Source organism: Herpailurus yagouaroundi, unplaced genomic scaffold (assembly GCF_014898765.1).
Source record: "Herpailurus yagouaroundi ecotype Mexico unplaced genomic scaffold, PumYag 67681, whole genome shotgun sequence".
NCBI lineage: Eukaryota > Metazoa > Chordata > Mammalia > Carnivora > Felidae > Herpailurus > Herpailurus yagouaroundi.
In genome coordinates, this window is record NW_024420481.1 from 1280893 (window position 1) to 1304264 (window position 23372).

At 47.2% G+C, this 23372-nt stretch overlaps 1 pseudogene; it reads left to right on the plus strand.

The window, feature by feature from the left end:
* The window catches only part of LOC121025552 (40S ribosomal protein S12-like), a 62893-nt pseudogene extending 40089 nt beyond the window's left edge, over nucleotides 1-22804 (plus strand).
* The last annotated feature ends 568 nt before the right edge of the window (nucleotides 22805-23372 follow it).

Genomic DNA, 23372 nt, shown 5'->3' on the forward strand with positions numbered 1-23372 from the left:
GTGCAGCCTCTGTGGAAAATAGTTTGGTGTTTCCTCAAATGTTAAACATAGCCTTGCCGTATGATCCAACAATTCCACTGGTAGGTATAAACCCCAAGGAACTGACCACAGGGTCTCAGGTGTAGGTACAGCCATATACATAGCATCACTATTTGCAAAGGTGGAAACAACCCAAGGGGCCATCAGCAGGCGAGTAAACAAAATCCACACAAGGAACATTGTTCAGCCTTAAAAAGAAATGAAATTCTCTTTTTTTTTTTAATTTTTAAAATGTTTTTATTGTTGATTTATTTTGAGAGAGACAACGAGCAGGGGAGGGGCAGGGAAAGAGGGGGAGAGAATCCTAAGCACTGTCGGTGCGGAGCCCCACGTAGGGCTTGATCCCATGAGCCGTGAGATCATGACCTGAGCTGAAATCAAGAGTCAGACGCTCAACCAACTGAGCCACCCAGTCGCCATAGAAATGAAGTTCTTATATATGCTACAACTTTGGATGAACTTTGAAAACACTATGCTAAATGATATAAGCCAGACATGAAAGGCTTGTACGATTCTGCTTATATGAAATATCTAAGATGAGCAAATTCATAGAGACAGAAAGTAAATTAGGGTCACCAAGGTCTGGCAGGAGCAGGAGGATGAGGAGTTATTGCTTCATGGGTCCGGAGCTTCTGCTTTGGGTGATGAAATCTTTTGGAAATAATAGCAGTGTTAGTTGCACGCTATGTAATTAATGCTACTGCATTGTGTACTTAAACTGTCAACGGTTGTGTTGTTTTTTAACACAATAAAAAAAAAGAGGAGCAAGAAGAAGTATTCTTTCTAATAATACCCGCATCGTAGTGAATTGTAATGGTGAAGACGACCTGAGGGGTTAATGAGCAAGTCCCTGGGTCAACTGGGTTAAGAATTTCCAAACAAAGAAAAAAGAGGAAGGTGGCCCTAATTATGAGGCGTCTCCATCAGGACAACAAGAATCCCATCCGGAAGGACAGAACAGAAGCCTCGTGGCTAGTCCCGGACCCCTACTGACCACCGGTCTGGAGGATGTGCTTCAAGTACCCCGAACACAGCCTGGGTCCTCCAAGTGCTCCCAGTCCCGTCTCTGGGCACCTTGCCCTCTGTTCTTTGGACAGAGACGCGCTGCAAAGTTGAAAAGTTAACGCTACCGTTAAGCCTGAACAAATGTGTGAGGCCAGGCCAGCAAAAGGTGGCCGAAGCTATCAGTAGTCATCTGGGGGACCCCCGTTGCCTGATCTCAGGAGCCGCACAAGAAAGCTTTGGCAGGAGATACAGTAAGACAGCGGAACACCAAATTCCACGGCCACCAAAGAGGAGTCGGAACCACTGAGGACCCACGGGACGGAGAGAAGCCCCGGGCTTAGGGATCCAGATACGAGACTGGGTGGGGCTCAGAGCCCTATGCCACGTGTCCTAATCATGAACTGCGTCTGTGTACTGGATAAGCCAGCGCCATCGCCGCTGGGTGTCTTGTGAACAAGTTCGGCACCTGGTTGCCGCTCGGGCCCTGGACCGTCCCGTGGTCCAAGGTGGCCTGGACAAACCAGATCTACTGTATTCATTCTCATCTGTGTCTCAGACGAACACGTGTGGTTCCATCTGGCTCATGAGACCAAAGGAATCGGTGTCCTTATCTGTTCGTCTCCCGGACCCTCAGTTTCACCACTGGCCACGCCACCACTTAGCCACTGGCACAGGCCTGTTCGGGGCTGTCCACATCCTGGGACTGGTTCTCGGAATGCCAGGGAGTGGAATGAACTTTGGCACAAAACTGACATACTCTCTAGGTCTTCTAATTGGAGTCTCGTGTTTGCAGAGCCAAATGCTTGCCTGGCTTCTTACCTTCTCCCCTGTCCCACCCATTTCCTTCTCCTTTTCGGTTTCCAGGAAGGGTTCCTGTCTGCCCGCCTGCTCTCAGTCTCACTGCTTACTCTCACCACCAGGCTTGTGTGGTCCCTGCTCTGGGCCCTCTGGGCTTTGCTCCCCTGCTTTATTTATACATATTGCCCTGGATGTCTTTCCTCTAAGTTCGTCCACCTGCTTCAGAACATTGGTTCTGGTTTCCTCTCTCCCAACCCATTCAATGATCAGCGGTTGCCTAGACCCCTAGCTCTGATCCACGATACCTTCTTATTCCTAGTGGTAATGAAACCAAGCTGGAAGCTCAGCCCTCTTAAATGGAAAATAGATCTCTTAAAGGCTCTTCCAAGAAGCCTAAAATTATAAAGTGATGACGAACATCCCAAGAACACATTTTACCCCCAGTTACTTCTGGAGCTAAACACGGACGGAAAACATTCACTGGCAACAACAATAGTTTACCTAACAGACAAATTCAACCCATGCTTCCCATGCTTATGGGACTCCTGTGAAGCTAGGCACCCCACCCCACCCCCCAAATAGTTGAATTCATTTGAGATTTGGTGTTTCAAAATTTAGAGTTGAAGTAGTCATTGTGGAAAAACCAGAGCTTTGTTGGGTTTCCTTATGCTTATTTTTAGTTTAATATTGTTTTTAGTTCATGAACATATGTCATCAGACATCATAGTTTCCTCCACACCTAGGGTCTCCAAAGGTTTTTACGAGACCCCGGATGGCCCCTTCGTTACAGAGTTCTGTGGATTCCCCATAGCCCCTTTGGGAGTTATGTAGGCAACAGGAACAAGGGAGAGAAATGATTGAGTTCAGAAATGGGTGAGGTCCAGGTTGGGATATTTGCTTCAGGCCTCCTCTTGGGTGCAGAGGCTGAATAATTGAAATTCAAAGCTAAAGCAAGGCTAAGACTAACAGACACCCAGGTTCAGGTTTCAGCGAGTCACAGAAAGGCAACTTAAGTTCAAAGAACAGACATTTGGCTGTATTTTTTTTTTCTTTTTATAAAGAGCTCTTATGAAAAGAAAGTTAATTTCTGTGACTCATAAACAGAAGATCTCCAAAGCTCCATAAGGTTTCTATGCAATTATGTCAGAATGACTTGATGGGAAAATAAATAATTCCATGCTTCCTACAAGTGTATCCATGTACACAATGTGCACTTCATAAAAGCAGGGCTAAGGAAAGAAAGGGCTTGTCAAAGAAAGAAGGGGGCTTATCCTGGTGAATAACTAGAGCATCTTCATGTGCACCAAGGCACCCAAACTTGACTTTGTCTGTGATCGGCTGCTAGCCACACGGCGAGAGCATTTGTGGGAAGCAGCAGCTCGTTCTCCAAGCCACACGTAGGTACCAAGTTGGGCTGCTACGAAACTTACGGAGGTAAGCCATCTGGAGATTTCCAGGTTTGGAAAAAACCAGTGACCCTCTGCCTCAGGAATAGCTGAGTACAGGGAGTGCCCTCTGAGACCTCATAGCGCAATGCTAGAAAACACAAAATCAGAAAAGAAGACTCGGGCAAATGTCCAAGAAAGACTCTAATATTTACACACTATGTTACTTGATTGCCACATGTTGCCACAGCATCACAGGAAAACAATCCTTTCTGCAAACAGGAGAAATGTTACCTCCAAAGAAGATGTTAATCGTACATAAAGGTTCAAAGAACGCACTCATTGCAATATCCCCGGCGCCTATTCTTACAAATTGTTTCTGAAGGTGATGCCAATAGCCAGTGACCCTGACGAAGCTCTAGGTTGACTGCAGCCGCCCTCCACCCAGCTTTGGAGTCCAGCCTGCTCCTTGTCTCCTAGGGCTTTCCTTTAGGGCTTCCTAAAGGAGAAGTACATATGAAGGGGGCCCAGATTTGGGGAACTCTGAGAAGCCAAAGCAGCACAGGGAGAGTATGACCTGAGGAAGACACAGAGACCATGACAAGGCCAAGGGGACAGCAAAGGAAGGAGAAAGCTCCACTTCACCCAGTAAGGACGGATCCTCTTATCTAGGTCCGGGTCTGGCCCTGAGAACAGAAGTGAAGGAGGAGAGACCCAAGCTCACCAGGGCCCTGCCTCCGCGTAGCTGTCTGGGTCCCTCCCCTTGGCCGATCAAAGGCCCACTCAGGCCTCTCCTCTAAGTTCCAAGCTCATATATCCAACTGGCTACTTAACTTTTCCACCTCGATGTCAGATGAGTTTCTCAAACTTAACATGCCAGACCCAAAGGTCTTGATCTATGTCTATCTCCTTCTTCAAACGTGCCCATAGTCTGCTCACCTCTCTGAATGCAACTCTGTTCTGCATAGATCAAAGACCTGGGCATCATTCTTGACTCCTCATTTTCTTTCAAACCCCATGTCCAATCCAGCAGCAAATACTGTTGGCTCCATCTTCAAACTGTCTCCGGCGTCTGATCACTTGTGATCTCTGCCACCTCTACCACCCTGGCCTAAGCTACCCTCATCCCTGTCCTGGATTATGGAAACAGCCCCCGCCGTGCTTCTACCCTTATTCTCCCGAGATTGTATTTTTAAGTAACCTCTACACCCAACATGGGGCTCAAACCCATGACCCCAAGACCAAGAGTCGCACGCTCTACCAAATGAGCCAGTCAGGCACCTCTCCTGTACCCCATTCTAAATATGGAGGCCGGACGAAACCACTTAAATTGTACTTAGACCGTGTACTTAGACCATGTTCAGCACCCTGCCGTGGTCCCCCATTCCATTCAGAGTCAAAGCCAAAGTCCTAATCATGGTCCACGAGGCCCCGCATGATCTGGCCTCCCGTCGTGCCTTCTTACACTGCTCCCCCTCACGCACTCTGCTCCAGCCACAACTTCCATATTGTTCCTCGAGAATGCCCAGCACACTCTTGTTTTAGAGCCTTTGCTAAGACTGTTTCCACTTTCTGGAATTCTCTCCCCCACCCGAATTCTGTATGGCTTGCTCCTCTCCTCCTTCAGTTCTCCATTGAAATGGTACCTTATCTAAATGACTCCCTGGCCCCCCTATGTAAATTTCCAACTCTTTTCCCAAGGCTCTCTTTCCCTTTCCCCTGCTCTGGTTTTCTCCATAGTGATTACCATTTATCATTTAGTTAGTTTACCTTCTGTTCCTCTAGTGTATTTGGGTCTTGAGATGGGGAAAGTTAGACTTCCTTCTCTGCAGGAGGTAGGGGAGGGAAACCTACCCTTTTCTCCAGAAATATTCCTCAGTGTCAGAGGTCTACTGTGCCTCCTTGCAAAGCCAGATCGGGCAAGAAATTTGGGGTTGGGTGAGGGTTGGCCCCACTATTCAGGATAGATCACAACTGAGATGGACGACTTCTGGGCTCCCATTCGTGGGGTTCAGCAGTTTGGGTGGGCCAGTTCTGGACTCCAGTACTACTGGCCCACCCCCCAGTAGTCAACCCCTTTGTTGCCTATTGCCACATGTCTGTAAGTTCTACTGGAGAAGGGTCCTTCTCTGTTCTGTTCACTACTATTTTCCCAGCACTCGTATCGGTGCTTAGAACATAGTAGGTGCTCAACCAATATTTGTGCGATGAATGAACCCCTGAAATGACCAACCATACCAGGGTGAACTTGCCCCGCCCGCATCTTAATCACAACGCTTTCTACATTTTTCTCTCTCGACCTATTGGTTCTCCCTGGCTTGGCTTTCTCATTTCTTTTTTGTGTTCTGCCTCATGCTATACTTTTTCCATGTCTCCTCCCTATTCCCAGTCCCCAACCCAAGCCCTGCCTTGACAAGGGCCCTTGTATCTTGCTTGCGACAGGGCCTACCGTGTGCCAGGTGCCGTACTAAGTGCGTTACACGCATTTTATTTAATCCATAGAGCAACACACGGATGATATCCCCAGACAAAGGCAACTACCCTCCACGTGCCCTCAGATCAGGCCTTCTCTCACAGACCAAGGAAGGGGATGCTTTTTTTTTTTTTTAAATTTTTTTTTTCAACGTTTATTTTTTGGGACAGAGAGAGACAGAACATGAACGGGGGAGGGGCAGAGAGAGAGGGAGACACAGAATCGGAAACAGGCTCCAGGCTCTGAGCCATCAGCCCAGAGCCCGACGCGGGGCTCGAACTCACGGACCGCGAGATCGTGACCTGGCTGAAGTCGGACGCTTAACCGACTGCGCCACCCAGGCGCCCCGGGGATGCTTTTTCTGACCTTTGCACCGAATGTTGGGCTAGCTGACTGTGCTACCTTGGCCTTGCCTCCCACAGCCCCACTCAAGTGCCTTCACAAGAAACTTCCCAGAGTCTGACTCACCCCATTCATTGTAAGGCCCAAATTCTGACTTTCCAGGATGCCTCGCACTGAGCACACCTCAGAGATGACCCACAGAAGGACCTCAGGCCCGGATTTCAGCCATCAGTTGTAGCTAACTCTCCCAGAACCTCAATTCTCATCTTGTCCCCTGACAGTCCAGCCCGAGGGACCCACATCACTGTGTAGCACATTCTCTGTATATTTTGTCTCTAACCAAAGATTCAAAAATCTTTGCCTGGGAATGGAGTGGAAAGCATTTTTGGAAATATTCAAAACATGCCTCTCTGTTCCTCAATGAGAACCAAAGCCGAAGATGTGACGTTTATAGGACATGTCAGTGGAAAAGATTACTTTTCTTAAAATACATTTGTTAAATGATAGGTAAAACAGCAAACGGATGGGAACCTACAACTGGGAGACATCACAGGAAGGGGGAAATATGATTTTTATTATAAACATATGCATTTTATTATTTCTCCCAGTGAGGATCAGGATTGAGAATCTGCAGCTGTGAAAGGGCAGGGAGAGAGCCGTATTTTTAGACCTGTCACTTTAAAATATACCTTCTTCTGCTTTGCTGCAGCCTTTCTCTAAACAAGGCGCTCTTGGAGCCTGAGCACAGGCGAAGATGAATATACATGGGAAACAAATGCGTAGCCCCCCTTGCCCTCCCAAACAGGGGCCACACTAGGGCTTGGCTTGGCCCCACCTCAACCCAGGACCGGCTCCTTCCCTGGGCTCAGGCCTTTGGACCGCTGTGCTTCCCATCTTGAACCGTGGAAAGCACCAGTGACTCCACTCTTTTGTCCTACTGGGTTCTTTCCCCAGAAGTCTCTTCTGATAAGTACAAGCAAGAGGCTACTGCTTAGTGGGGCCACCTATGTGCTACGCACACATTTCCTTTCATCCGTACCAATTCCCCATGAGGCAAGCACAGGGATTGGCCCAGTTTACAAGAGGAGACGAGGTGAGGTTTCTTACTCCGGGTTACGTGGCTTGTAAGTGGTCAAGGGGGGATTTGAACCCGGGTGCGTCTGGCTCCAAAGTCCTAGCCTGTGCCATAGGCTGTGCTGTGGCTCCATGTGGCCAGCCCCCGGCCTAGGCTAGGGGCTAGCCGCCTCAGGTCCACACTGCTGTGATTCCCCCCGCCTGACCGCTCCAACTCCCGCACAGGGAGCCACGGTCAATGCCACAAATGCTTCTTTCTCCACCTCCCTGCCTCTCTACGGCCCTGTGAATTGCCTGTGAATCGTATTCCAAATCCCTCATTGTGGCACTGAACACCCACCCCAGCCCACCTTTATCTCCAACTTTGCTCCCACAATGACCCGCCCTCACCCCATCCTCACTGCCCTCCCCCCCCACCCCCACCCCCCCACTGGCCTCATCCCTGCCTCAGCGTCTTTGCTTGTGCTGTAACCCTCTACCTGAAATGCCTTTCACCTGTTTGACTCTTTCCCAAACCTCCACCCATGACTCCACAAGGAAGCGAGCCCTCTCCCACCGTCAGAGCCACTGCTTGGGTCTCGTGCTCTGTCACGACATCTTCAAATCATCTTGCGTGTCCCTCTTCTGCCTGCAACGAGCTGATGTGCTCCTTCTCCCCTGGCACCTGGCACGTTATTGGCCACAGAAGAGGTGCCCAGTAGTTTCTGGCCTGTTTTGACTTGATTCTATAAAGAACCCTGCTAGTGGGGTTTCCCCAAAGCAGCGGGCTTATGGGAAGGGATGTGACTCACGTGGAGGCAAGCAATTTGTTGACAGGAGTGCTAGGACCTCAGCGACAGTCAGAGCTGGCTGTTCGGGGAGCTGAAAGCCCTGGCTCAGGCCTTTCAACTAAGTGATTTGGTCTGTTTGTGTCAAGTTAAGCAGTCCCTTCTTCCGTGTGGCATCCAGAACCAAAGGCCTGGCACAAGTGGGAGTGACAGGCACTTGATTACTGACATGTCATTGCCTACATGGGACTGCTGTGCCGACAAGAAGATGAGTTCTCCAGCCGCTTTGCAAATGACTGAATTATGGGTTTACTCAATCCTTCATGCTGCCAGGCTCAACATTTTCGTTTACTCCTCTTGTTACCCTTGGCATGGTTTCCACACTGGGGAAGGCAGAGTTCTCCCAGGCTCGCGTCTCCCCAGGGACTCCAAAAAACTACCTTGCTGTAAACTTCGGCTCTTCCTTGGCTTCTAGGAATCTCTACCCCCACCCCTGCCCACCTGCCCAGGCCGCTGTCGGGGTCTCAGGCCTGCGAAGAGCATTGGAGTCCGCGTCCACATCTCGGTCCTTGTTTTCAAACCATTTCCGAGTGAAATATCGTCACTGGGGGAAACAAGTCTGTCAGGAAGTCATTTCAGGCAAAAATCAAATCCACAGCACTCCACACAAATAACAAACAGCCTGCAAAGCCCTTCAGTGGGACTCCAAGAGCTGCCATTTGGAAGGGAGGTCAGGAAGTAGAGCATAAACATCTGCTGTTCTAAAAGGCTGGCCTGGGGGCTGTGTGCAGATGTGAGAAGCCATGGGCTCCGTGGCCTGGCCTCTGAGTACCTTCTCTTTATTATTATTTTTTTTTTCACGACTGAGTTTTGGCCACCAGGGCACTGAGTCACCCAGACCTCAATTAACACTGGAAATGCTACTCAAACAGATTGACTATTTATCAGGGTGATGAGCCATTTTCACTGACTACTTCGAGTATTTATTTTTTAATTAGCCAAAGTGCTAATTTGCTTAGCATTTCTTGGCATAATTGGTGCTGAGAGGTCTTTGAATCTTCAGATGGTCCCTTTTGTCACTCACTTTCCAATTCACGCTGTCTCCTTGGGCATTTTGCAGAAATGGATTAACTCAGGATAGATAGTCCGACACCTTTGTTTCCTGAAACCAGTGTGAAAACAAGCACTTTGACTCCTGGAGTGTCTCAAAAAGATGATGTTAACAATAGTAGACTCTTCTCAAGACACCTTTTGCTGAAAGAGCACAGCGTGTTTCACGAATGTTAACTACTTAAATCTCCCCACACACCTGCATCCTGAATAAGAGCCATCCAGATAGCTCTCCCTGGATGAAATGTAGTCCCATCTAGAGTAAAATTCCCATGCGGAAGCTATAATTGCCGGAGTTGCAAGTTGACGGACAGTTTTTGGTTAACATCCAGAAATTTGCTAACACTGAAATGAGATCTTCATTGGAGATCCCACTGGATCAAGATCTCCCCTTTCCCCCCATCTAATTGGAAAGATGATGCGTCTAGGCCTGTGTTCTTCAAGCGCAACCTATGGTCTATAAGGTGCCTTCACTTTTCCAGTGGCTGACTTAAAATGCAAGAACACGATGTGCTGACGGCTGGGTGAAGATTCTAGCCAGAGCAAAAAAGCAAATGGAAGGTAGAGGCAAAGGCTGAATGAATTCATCCTGGCGTGACTGCTAAAAATTCCCCAGATGTTAACTGAAAGAATTAGGGCTTCGGCGACACCACTGCTGCCACCAGCCTGGACAAAAAGGGATGTGGCCGGATCCCAAGACCTAAAGCAAAGTAAGGGAATCTAGCCACCTGGTATAAGAAGGAAGCTGTGGGACGCTTGTCTGCCTCAGTCAGTAGAACATGCAACTCTTGATCTCGGGGTCGTGAGTCCGAGCCCCACATTGGGGGTAGAGTTTACTTAATTAAAAACAAAAGAAAAAAAGATGTGACCACAGCAGGGACAGATAATAAACCTAGCTGACGGTGGCCACAGCTGACATGGCCTCACTTCCTCTTTTTATCATTCAGTTAATGATACATTAAGAATTCTTCCAGGGGTGCCTGGCTGGCTCAGTCGGTGGAACATGCAACTCTTGACTGGGGGTAGCGATGACTTAAAAAAATCAAATCTTCAAAAAAGAAAAGTTCTCCCAGCCCGCCTTACTCCCCACCTAAAGGTACTTGCCATGACACCTCTTCTACGGAATGGTTAATCTCAAGAACTTCAACATGAAGTGGATTCCTAGGATGTTGGCTCCCGGGGAGTGATTTACTTATTTGTTTTTACCATGGCTCTCCCTCCACTGGGGAATCTTGACTTACTTGGCGGCCGACCTTAGTAGAAACTTCAACGCTCCTCTGCAATCTTATTTTTGCCCTTAGTCATCGGCCCCTCCCATTCGCCACAATGACGGATCCAAGACTTACCACTCTTCAGATCGCCAGCCCTGACTCTGCTTCCCTGACTCTTAACAGGATGCCTTGCAGATGTCCTTACAGGGATACATGTCATCAAATATGAACTTTCTACTTCCTTCCTCTGTCTTCAGATTTATGTGTACATGTTTCCAAACCTATCCTTTCTTCATCTCTCTCCAGTGTCAGCAAGGGGTGTCCCACCTCATCTCCAGTGTCTTGATGTCAATCCCTGCCCACTCCGGAGTCCTTGATAATGGCTCATCATGTCTACTTTCTGTGTCTTCAAACTTTCCCTCTCTGCTTACTTCCCCCCCAACCCAAAATTATGCTTAAGTCTCAATTTGAGGGAGTCATCTTCTTTCTCTTGCCTTTTATCTTTTTAAAAAAATTTTATTTTATTTTGGAGAGAGAGAGAGAGAGAAAGAGAGTGAGAGAGAGAGAGAGAGAGAGAGAGAGAACCCCAAGCAGGCTCCTCGCTCAGTGTGCAGCCCGATGTGGGGCTCGATCCTTCAACCCTGGGATCACAACCTGATGTGAAATCAAGAATAAGATGCTCAACTGACTGAGCCACCCAGGCGCCCCCTACTTGCCTTTTAAATGTGGGATTCCACAGGGTTCTGTCCTAAGCATGCTCACAATCTCCTTATCGATGCCATGCGCTCCCATTGTTCAAATACCTCCAAAATGCCAAATATCCCTCCAATAATATCCACAGCGCTTTCCCCTCATTTTCTTATGAGCTCTAGGCCCGTATTTCCAAATGCCTACTGATGATAGATAGCTCCACCTACATATCCCATAGGCCTTTCAAACTTAGCGTGTCCAAATCGAGGACATGTTTCCTACCTCCAGTTCTCAACTGAGAGCAGCAACCAGACACCTGGATCCAAAACCTGGAAGTCACCGTTGATAACTCCCTGATTTTGCACATTACATTGGATGTTTACCTGTCCATCCTACTGCCTTAAGATCACTGCGTGGTCATTCGATTCTCTCTCTCCATATTCTAGTAATCATTTAGGCAGGTCACGTCGATTCTACCTGCTTAACAATTCCAGTGGCTTTGTTCTTTATTCAGCTCCCAATGGCACGATTTTATTTTTTTAAGTAGGCTCTGCACCCAACGTGGGACTCAAGCTCACAACCTCGAGACCCACAGTCACATGCTCTACCCACTGAGCCAGCCAGGTGCCCCTGCACTACTTAATAGCCACCTAACTGGTCTTCTTGCTTCCTCTAGGCCCCTCCAACCTGTGCCCCATACTGTAGAGAGAGCACACTAGTACTTCTGCTGAACTAACCTGGCACACTGTCTTCCCTCTCCTGTAATTCAATACTCAGAATAGCACATATTGTATGTCGTAATTACCTGTTTTTCTGTCAGTGAGTCTCCCAGTGGATTCAGAGCTGCTTGAGAGTGGGCCCACTCTTTGATTTGACGCACGCATGTGATTCTGTTTAGTTGCATCTAGTAAAAGACACTGTCTCCATACCTACCAGGATGGCTTATCTTTTTTAAAAAGGCAGGCAATACCAAGTGTTGGAACAACTGGAACGCTCTTACGTTGCTAGGCAGAGTGTAAATTGGGACCGACACATTGGAAAGCTCTGTGGCCCTGTCACAGACAGGTAGATGGATGGAGATAGATCTATATCCTGTGAACAAGCAAAACTCACTTTTAGGTCTATTCCCAACATGAACGTATATATGGGTGTACCAAGAAAACATATAGAGCATTCATACAGCACTGTTTATAGTAGTTCCCAGATGGAAACAACACAAATGTCTGTTAACAGTAAATTGCATACTATACGGCATTGAGAGGGAAAGAACTATTTCTATTAAGAAAGCGTAGCTAAATCTCACAAGTACGATGCTGAGCGAAAGGAGCCAGACAAAAGAACGCATACGACAGAATTCTGTGCGTACAAAGTTAACAGACAGGCAAGATCCATCTATGGCATTACTTGTCAGGTTAGTGACTATCCTTGGAGGGGAACAAAGATGGGGAGGCGACATTGGGGGCTTCTGCGGTGCTGTAACGCTCTGTTTCTTGGTCTGGGTAATAGCTACATGGTTGTGTTCAGACTGAAATTTCATCAAGCTGACACCGTTACTGCGCTTTTTATGCGTATACTATACCTCCTTGAAAAGTTTGCTTAAAAATGCATATCTTTCTGGGGCGCCTGGGTGGCGCAGTCGGTTAAGCGTCCGACTTCAGCCAGGTCACGATCTTGCGGTCCGGGAGTTCGAGCCCCGCGTCAGGCTCTGGGCTGATGGCTCGGAGCCTGGAGCCTGTTTCCGATTCTGTGCCTCCCTCTCTCTCTGCCCCTCCCCCGCTCATGCTCTGTCTCTCTCTGTCCCAAAAGTAAATAAACGTTGAAAAAAAAATTTTTAAAAATGCCTATCTTTTTTAACGTTTACTTATTTTGAGAGAGAGCGAGCGAGCAGGGTAGGGGCAGACAGAAAGAGAGAGAGCATCCCAAGCAGGCTCCGTGCTCAGCACACAGCCCAATGCGGGGCTTGATCCCACGAATCACGAGAGCCAAATCTGAGCCCAAATCAACAGTTGGACACTTAGCTGACTGAGCCACCAAGGCTCCCCCCCCAAAATGCATATCTTGAACAACATTAACCATCTTTTCAACTTTTAAGAGTTCTTCTGGCTTTGAAAATTTTAAGGCGTTCCACGTTCAAGTTGTCTCTTGAAAGCCTCTCCTCCATTTCAAGTACCGCTTTCATTTCCTGCATGGCCTGTTGCTGTTCTCCAGACGGGTCTCTCTGCCCTTCGCCTGTCTCTTTCTCTCCGACCTCAGTTCGTTCTCTCTCCTCACGCCCACATCTGCTCACACCCCACTCCTCCACTCAAAATCCTTTAGTGGATCCTCTTCGTGGAACAAAAGCCACCAAAACACAGCCACTGATGGAAGACGGAGGTCTGAGTGAGGACACTGCAACTGGGTGACCTAGGGGTGGTGTCCCGAACAAAAATATGGAAGGCAAGAAGACGATTCGATCCTGGAGGGGGGTGATGAGCTCAGATTAGAACGTACTGAGTTTGAAGTTAGTGGCTAACAACTGAAGATCTAAAGATCTAATCAAAGATTCAACATACTGGAAAAAGCTGGGTAAGTAGGGAAGAGTAGCGAATAAAGGGGTGCCTGGGTGGCTCAGTAGGTTGAGCATCCAGCTCCTGATCTCAGCTGAGGTCCTGATCTCAGGGTCGTGAGTTCAAGCCTCGTGTTGGTCTCTGTGTTGGGCTCCACGTTGGGCATGAAGCCTACTTTAAAAGAGAGAGAGAGAGAAAAAAAAGAGTAGTGAATAAATATCTCAGGTCAAACCTATACAAAAGGAGACTGACTGTAAAGAAGAAGGGGTGACTTCTCATCAGGTAATTTGACTCTGAAGGAAGTTATCCCCTGCTATAGTTGAAGACACCTGAAAACTCAAATCAGTGCGTCAGATAATAGCTATTCTCCCCTAATTCGGTGCCTACTCCTCACCTCTTCCATGTACAGTCAGCACAGGTCAGGAGGTGCAGTTGGAAGGGCCACCCAGAAGCTGCAGTGACTGCCACTGTCCTGTAGAGCTATCTGGGTGGCCTGCCTAAGCCCCCCACAGACTCCAGGGCTGGGACTTCCTCTCATCAGAGTTGCTAATAGCCAGGAGTTCGCAGAAGAAACCACAGCCCCTTCTCAAATCCTCAGCTCCTCCCCAGGTATTTGGGGCTGAAAAAAAGACACTGTTCCCTCTATTATAGCAGCAACGGCAGGTGCTGAGGCCCTTCTGTGGCCCTTACCCTCAAAGGTACCACCTCTCAGCACCACCCCTTTTAGATCAAAACTCTCATGTTTCAATCTGTCTTTAGTAAGTTCACCAACCCTTTATTCTTAAGCCCAGAATAACTCTTTTTTGGTGTTTATTATATATGGCCAAATGGGGTTTGGGGGAAAGCAGCGCATCATACATCTATAGTACATTCTTGTTTTAGTTATAAGAAATACATTTACTTCTTGGGGTGCCTGGCTGGCTCAGTCAGTGGAGTGTGTGACTCTTAATCTCAGAGTCATGAGTTCAAGCCCCACACTGGCTGTAGAGATTACTTTAAAGGAAATAAAAATTTTAAAAAAGGGAATATATATATATATATATGTGCTTATATAAACACATTTGGATATATATACAGGAAAAAATATATATGAAAAAATAGAAGGAAATATACCAACATGGTAATAGTGTCTTTTATTTATTTATTTTAAGTTTATTTATTTTGACAGAGAAAGAGAGACAGAGACAGAGCACAAGGGAGGGACAGAGACACAGGGAGAGAGAGAATCCCAAGCAGGTTCTGCACTGTCAGCTCAGAGCCTGACCTGGGGCTTGAACTCACGAACTGTGAGATCATGACCTGAGCCAAAGTTGAGCCAGATATTTAACTGACTGAGCTGCCCGGGTGCCCCAGTAGTGTCTTTTAAAAATGAAATTATGGGTAGTTTTATTTTCTTCTTTGTGTTTCTCTATGTCATATATTTTTTTTGTCATATCATATTTTAAGTTTATTAATTTTGAGAGAAAAAGAGCACAGGCAGGGGAGGAGCAGAGAGAGAGAAGGAGAGAGAGAATCCCAAGCAGCCTCAGCACTGTCAGCACAGAGCCCAATGTGGGGCTTGAACTCACGAACCATGAGATCATGACTTGAGCCGAAATCAAGAGTCAGGTGCTTAAACAAGTGATCCACCCAGGCGCCCCTGTCATATCATTTTTAAAAAAAAATTTTTTTTTTCAACGTTTTTATTTATTTTTGGGACAGAGAGAGACAGAGCATGAACAGGCGAGGGGCAGAGAGAGAGGGAGACACAGAATCGGAAACAGGCTCCAGGCTCTGAGCCATCAGCCCAGAGCCCGACGCGGGGCTCGAACTCACGGACTGCAAGATCGTGACCTGGCTGAAGTCGGACGCTTAACCGACTGCGCCACCCAGGCGCCCCTGTCATATCATTTTTTAATGCACATATATTATTTTTTAACAAGGGGTAAATACTCCAATGTCTTTACTGATTCAAAAATTAAAAAGCATTTCCACTTCCAGTATTGTGGAATAAGCCAGTAACTGCACAACCTCCCTAAAGATAGCAACTACAAACTATGAAAAAAAAAAAAAAAAACAGAAAAAAGAAAAGAAAACAAAAAAAGAAAGAAAGAAACCTGGAGATTCCAGAGAGTGAAAAACAACACAAAGCAAAAAAACAAAAACAGGCAGATTTTGGATGGGAGCTGAAATGGGGAAGAAAGGACAGGCATGGGGTGAGTTTCCAATTTTACAGCTTATAGCCTGAGCCCAGATTAGTGTTGTAGCATGGCACAAGACAGCTAAAACTCCAACAGGAAACCTTCCACCTTTCTGGCCTCAAGAGCCACATGTCAGAACCCAGGGTAACAACAGCCACTTGAAAACGCCAGGGGAGTCCTGGAAAGGAGAGAGGCAGGACAGGAAAGCCCCATATTCTGTGCATAAATGGAGCCAAGGTCTCTGGCAGACCCCAGGACCCTTGAATCATGCATGCCTGGGGCAGACTCAAATCACATGCCAACTAGGGCCAAAAGATTTGAACCAATCATTGAGCTGATGTCTTCTGTAGGTGAGCTAGAGTTTGCAGTCTGAGCCTAACAAAGTTAATTGCTTGCCAAAACAAAAAACATCGACACTTTTTGGAGGAATATACTAGAATCCAGAGTCTCTACAACCTCACAATTACAATGCCTAGTATACCATCAGAATTATCAAATATAGAAAAACAAAACAAAAACAAAAATAGGAAAACGTGACCCACCCATTTGCAAGACAAAAGACAATCAGTAGTTGAGGTCAACACTGAGATGACTCAGAAGTTGGGATTGTCAGGCAAGGACTTTGAAGGAGGTGTTATAACTATGGTCAATGAGTTGAAGAAAACTATGCTTGTAATGAATGTGAAAAAGAAGGAAGTCTCAACAAAGGAAATAGAAACCTTACAAAAATGAACAAAGTTCTAAAACCAAAAAATGTAATGTTTGGGGAAAAAATCGGAATGGACTCAAGAGCAGAATGGAAAAGACAGAGAAAAAGTCAGTGAACGTGAAGAGAGATCAGTAGAAATTCTCCAAATTAAAAAAGAGGAAGGGGTGTCTGGCTGGCTCAGTAGGAAGAGTGCACAAGCCCTGATCTTGGGGTCATGAGTTCAAGCCCCACATGGGGGGGTAGAGATTACTTAAATAAATTTTTAAAAAAAAAACTTAAAAAAATAAAGAAGAGAAAGTACGAAGATCAGAAAACAAAATGACCATGGGGCACCTGGCTGGCTCAGTCGGGAGACTCTTGATCCTGGGGTTGTGAGTTTGAGCCCCACTTTGGGGGCTTTAAGAGATTACTTAAAAGTAAAACCTTTAAAAAGAAAAAAAAGAAAAAAGAAAGGAAAATGACCAGAGCTGCAGAGATCTGTGAGACAATATCAAAAAATCTAACATAGAGGTAATCATCCCAGAAAGAGAGAAGGGGGGGGGATTAATAATGGCAAAAACACCCCAAAATTTGGTGAACACCAAACAAGATAAATATGAAGAAAACCGCGCCTGATACATCATAATCACGTGGATGAAAGCCAAGGATAAAAAGGAAATCTTGCATGTAGCCAGAGATAAACAAAATGTCACATATAAGGGAATGGTCATTCAAATGGCCATGGTCTTCCTACCAGAACCATGAAGGACGAAGACAGTTGGAACATCTCTAAAGTGCTGAAAGAAAAACTGTCAACACAGAATTCTATAAACAGTAAAGGATTCTTCAAGAGTGAAGATGATGGGCACCTGGCCAGCTCAGTCGGTAGAGCATATGACTCTTGATCTCGGAGCTGCATGTTTGAGCCCCATGATGGGTGTACTTAAAATTTTTTTAATTTTTAAATTAAAAAAATTTTTAATGCTTATTTATTTTTAGAGAGAGACAGACAGAGAGACAGAGCACAAGCAGGGGAGGGGCAGAGAGAGGGAGACACAAAACCCGAAGCAGGCTCCAGACTCAGCTGTCAGCACAGAGCCCGAGGCGGGGCTCGAACCCACGAACCGTGAGATCATGACCTGAGCTGAAGTTGGATGCTTAATAAACTGAGCCACCCAGGTGCCCCAAAATAAATTTTTTTAAAAAGTGAAGATAAATTAAAGACATTTTGGATAAAAGAACTCTAAGATAGCTGGTTGTTAGTAGACCTGCATTATAGGAAATAAGAGGTTCTTTAGACAGACGGGAGATAAGATCAGAAATTTAGGAAAGAATGAAGAACATAAACAATAACACCCAAATACGAGCTCAGTGATCAGAAAAGTGTTTATTTGGTCAAATGTCTAGATATAAAACCCTGAAAGGGGCTTAAGGGCTTATAAAAGATATCAAAAGAATTTACAGGAATTTACCGAAAAGACAGGACTCCCACAATATCAGTAAAGCCACAACCAATTTCCTACTATTAAAGATATGGTTAGTCTCCCTCTTCTTCACTGGAAGTATGTGGAAGCTTTAACCCGTGTGGCTGCAGGAGGTGTGTCAGAGCTGGTCCAAAATGGATCATGTCATGTATGTCTCAAGGAGGTCTTTGCTTCATGATGACTGGTCTGTACTGGGATGTGACTTCTTGCTTCAGGGCTATTTTTTAACTAAATATTTTCCTTTTCTACTTGTCCGCAGCGGATACACATGCACTGCTGGGTACCTGTAAACCTCCGGATATATTTACAAGTGTGATTTACATATAGAGCTCCAATTAAGCATGTTTGTTAAATTTTATTGACTTCAAAATAAAAATTATCATGAAATAGTATTTGAAAACAATTATAAAAAGAGTTTTCTTTTTTTAATGTTTTTGAGAGACAGAGAGAGCAGGGGATGGGCGGGGGGGGGGGAGACAGAGATTCCTAAGCAGGCTCTGCCCTGTTAGTGCAGAGCCCAACACGGGGCTCGAACTCATGAACCATGAGATCATGACCTGAGCTGAAATCAAGGGTCTGACGCGTAACCAACCGAGCACCCCTTGAACGAAAATTTCAAAGGTTCTCTGGGAATCTTTCTCCTTCTCACTTCACAAAGGGATGGGCCAGGCAACCCAGCATGACACTCCATTTAAAATACCTACCCCAAAGGGTGGCTGACTTGCCTCCTTCGCTAGGATTATTGATAGTCTGGAGTCTTCAGTTTTTGGGGTTTTGTTTTGTTTTCTACCTGGAGCTAGGAAGTGGCCATGCCGGCAGAACCCCTCAGATTTCCATGGGGCAACACTAGTTTCGTGGGTGGATTGGTGGCCCCACAAAAATGTATGCCCATGTCCTAACCTCCAGAAACTGTGATTATGACCTGATTGGGGGAAAAGGGTCTTTGCAGATGTAATTAAGCTAAGAATCTTGAAATGAGATCATCCTAGATTTAGGAAGGGCCCTAAATCCAGTAACAGGTGGCCTTACAAGGGTAAGGCAGAGGAAGACTTGGGACAGGACACATAAGAAGAAAGCCGTGTGAAGATAGACTCAGAGACTGGAGTACTGCAGCCCCAAGATGAGGAATCCCGAAAGCCGCCAGGAGCCGGAAGTGGCAAGGAAGATACGATGATGATTAATTGTAAGTGTCGACTTGGCTGGACCACAGGATACCCAGATATTTGGCCAAACGTTATTCTTCTGGGTGTTTCTGTGAGGGTGTTTTAGATGACATTAACATTAAATCAGAGGGCTTTGGGTAAAGCAGATTGCCCTCCATAATGTAGGCAGGCTTCATCCCAAGAGTTGAAAGCCAGAACAGAGCAGAAAAGATGACCCCACCCCCGCCCCCAGCAAAAGAGAAGTCTTCGGCAGATTGACTTCCAACTTGATCTGAGACGTTGGCTCTTCCTGGTCCTATAGCAGCCTGCCTTCAGCCTCAAACTGGAACGTTGGTTCTCCTGGGTCTCCAGCCTGCCAGTCCACCCTGCAGATTTCAGACTTGCCAGCCTTCATGTTCCTTATGATAAATCTGTCTCTGTCTCTCTCTTCTATTGGTTCTGTTTCTCTGGAGAAGCCTGACTAACACCCAAGGGTACTCCTCTAGAGGCTTCAGAGAAAGGTAGCTCTGCTGACACCTGGATTTCAGACTCCTGGCTTCCAGAACTGAGAGAACGCATTAAAACACTTTTGAGCCTTCCGCTTCGTAGTCGTTTCTCACGGTCGCCCTACGAAACTACGACAGTCACCATGGCCTCTGACTTTTCCAGGATCTGGGCCAGGTGGCCTTTGGAACATTTTCAGAAACACGGACTTCCATGGGTATTTCGAAGCCCAATATAGGAGTCAGGGACATGTGCAGGATTAAGAAGTCGCAATGTCATGGAAACACCCACACGCCCCTGGATTCAAATTCCGATTTAGCACTTGCCACCTCGGGGGTACTTAAGAGCCTCACTTAACCTCTGTGAAGCTATTTCCTCATCGAAGGTGCCTCTTCTCCTCCCTAACCCCCTCCTTCTCTCATATGAGAGCTCCCTAGGCGACGTTTCTTCCCACCCCATCTGGCCTGACAGCCCTTGACTCCAGTCAGGATGCCGTAATCCATTTCTCCCAGCCTGTGTAGTCGGCACCCTGTTCCTGCCCTGGGGCTTTGCACCCCTTTACCCTGCCTACCCCAAATCCTAGACGTCCTGAGAGGCACAGCTCACGGTCCCCCCGTCCCAGGAGGTCTTGCAGTGGCCAGGCCAGGACCTCCCTCCCGCCTCTGTACTCCTGCAACACATTGTCTAAACAGTTCCTCCGGCTCTTAGTGAATACTACCTCACTTCTCTTCTCCTCCTGTCTGTGCAGCCAGTTCCCAGCATGCAATCAGGCGGTTTGGGAACTGGAAACCATTTCCCATAGAAACAATGTCATGGATGACTGTCAGACTAGCAAAAAGAGTACTCAATATTCTATTGGGCTTTGACCTTCTGGAAAGCAGTCCTCATGTACATTCCAAGTATTATAATTATGATCTATTATGCATAAAGAGAAGCAGTATAGACGGTGTCCCTCTGTTCTGGCTGTATCATCTTGTGTAGCTGCCTCCTGGGCTAATAGCCATCCAGCCTCGGCTTCCCATTCGGTCCCAGCAAGGCGGCCTGCCTGTGGCCCTGGGCCACGGGGCCTCTGGCAGTATGACTCACTGTGCTAGCAGGGGCTTCAGAGAGTCACCGGGGCCAGTCCCCCCGCCGTCAGGCAGGTCCGGGACCAGACCACCCAGACAGGTGGCTGAAGATGTCAAGAGAAAGGCCGCCAGCCCAGCTGGGCACAGAGCTAAGCCCGCCTGGCAGGCAGGAAGGGCTTCCCCAGGTCTGACGGGGAGGAGTGGGCCTCCTTGCCCTGGTTGGTGGCCCGGTGGTGGCGGCAGCAGGCTGCGGAGGGACCGGAGAGAGCAGGCCCGGCCCACGCGAAGGCCAACGCGAGCCCGGGCATCTTTCCTGGCCCAGGGCCGCCTTGTCAGCCCCAGCCTGAAGCTGGACAGCCACTTGCCCTTTTACTGGGAAGGGGCTCGGACAAGGGAAATCGTCCCTCTGCAGTCCGGGCCGGGGAGGCTCTTCCTCTTGTCCCCGGGGAGATAAAGACCAGCTCAGCACTCTGCCTGGGGCTCACAGATGGCATTGAGGTCTGGGTCTGGGGTAGTTCATTTAACTCCTTAGTGTCTGCTACCCAACCCTCCACTAGCGTATCAGCATCACCTGGGAGCTTATTAGAAATGCAGACTCCCAGGGGCACCTGACTGGTTCAGTTGGTAGAGCAAGTGACTCTTGATCGCGGGGTCTAGACTTCAAGCCCCAAATTGGGCATAGAGCTTACTTTTAAAGATAAATAATTTAAAACGAAAATGAAAAAGTCTTGCTAAAAAGAAATACAAAATCCCAGTCCCCGCTCCCACCCCCACACCTACTCTTCCAGAATCTGCATTTTAATAAGATCCCCAGGTGACCGGTATGTGCATTAAAGCTGGAGAGGCCCCGCCTTAGTTGTTAAAGGCCAGAATAAAACCTAGATTTGCAATCTGATGACCTGGGACAGCAGTGGCGGGTCCTGCCAGGGTCAAAACAAAAACCCATCAGAGGCAAGGCTGGGGTGAATAGAAGGCAAGATCATCGCCGCCCAGCCCAGTCCAGCCTCCCCAAAACACTCAAGATTGTGTCCCTAACCCGGGGACTGCTAGTATTGGTATTTGTATTTATCTTCTCAACTAGACTGTGAGGTTTGAAAGGCCAGGGATCATATTGCATGAGTGTATATTATGGGAGAAAAAAATAGTCTATAATTAACGAGCACAAGCTTTGGAATAGGTGGACCTGCCTTCCAGGCCCGGAATTTCCACCAGCTTCCTGCATGGCCTTAGCCATTGGCACATGGTATTCGGTAGCCTCGGAATCCTCATCTGTATCACTAATAGTTGCGAAAATCTGCCTCCCGGGATGGGGGGAAGATGAAATGAGTAAATATCAGAAATGTACCTAGTAGGGGTACCTGGCTGGCTCAGTCACACGGCTCAGTAGAGCATGTGACTCGTTATCGGGTCGTAAATTCGAGCAGAGACTGCTTTAAAAATGTACCTGGTGAATAACAGGTACTCAGTGAAGCAGTTCTCCCTTCCCCTATGATTCTCCCTGTCTCCAGTGTCTAGCTCCAGGCCGGCACGTTTTAAATGCTAAATAAAAATCCGCTAGGTGATGGATCCCTTAGATGGTCCTTAATAAACTGCATTTTTCAAACGTGCTGAAAATCTGAAGAAACACGACTTGCTGCTTTCTTAACTGTCTTTCCAAATATCAAAGCAAAATCATCCTTGTTACGGGAATGTTTGGAGAACACAGTACTGCACGATAAAAATCTAGCCGCAGCTGGGAGGCAGGGGTGCATCCAAGATTCAGCCCCACCGCTTCGCCTTGGCGGAGGAAGGTGTCGCTGCTGGAGGTGTACTGGACAGTAATACTGCTTTACAAGAGGCGCTGAAGACCGCCCTCACCCACCGTGGCCAAGCACCGGGAACCCGGGAAGCCGCCAGAGCCTTCGACAATCGCCAACCCACCTTTGTACGCTTGTGTCCAACTGTGACGAGCCTGTGTATGTCAAGTTGGTGGAGGCCCTTTGTGCCCAACACCAAATCCACCTAATCGAGCTTGACGACAACAAGAAACTAGGGTAGGGAGGAGGTAGACGGACACAGAAGGAGAACCCCGCAAAGCGGTCGGCTGCGGCTGCCTAGTAGTTAAGGACTGTGGCAGAGTCTCAGACCAAGGATGTCATCGAGGAGTGCTGCAAATGCAAGAAAAAACAAATTAAAGAGTTGGCTCTTGTTCCTCAAAAAAAAAAAAAAAAAAAAAATCTAAAATTTGCTATAAGACCACCATCTGGCAACATACTATGTTGATGCGAATGTTTTGGAATATTTCCTTCCATTGCTTCTCTCTCTTTCTCTCTCTCTCTCTCTCTTTATGTTATATAAACTCTCTCTCCATACATATTTATTTATATTATATAAATCTAAGAGAAGGAGAGAGATGGAGCGCCCGGCTGGCTTGGTCAGTGGAGCATGCGACTCTCGATCTCAGGGTTGTGGGTTTGTGCCCCATGTTGGGTAGAGAAGCCTTAAAAAAATAAAATCTCCGGTGCACCTGGGTGGCTCAGTCGGTTAAGCCTCCAACTTCGGCTCAGGTCATGATCTCAGGATTCACAGGGCTCGGACTCACAGGTTTGAGCCCTGTGTCGGGCTCTGTGCTGACAGCTCGGATGGAGCCTGGAGTCTGATTGGGATTCTGTCTCTCTCTCTCTCTCAAAAATAAATAAACATTAACAAATTTTAAATAATCTTTTAAAAGAGAGAGAGGGAAGGAATACAATGAAGATTAAAATAATTACCTGTTATTACTGTTGTTTTACACAAAAGTTTGTTGGTCTCAGAAGACAATCTGCCAGCTGGGTTTCCTTCCTTGCTGATACTGAGTGCTCTGGAAACCCAGGCCTTGAAACAGGCCA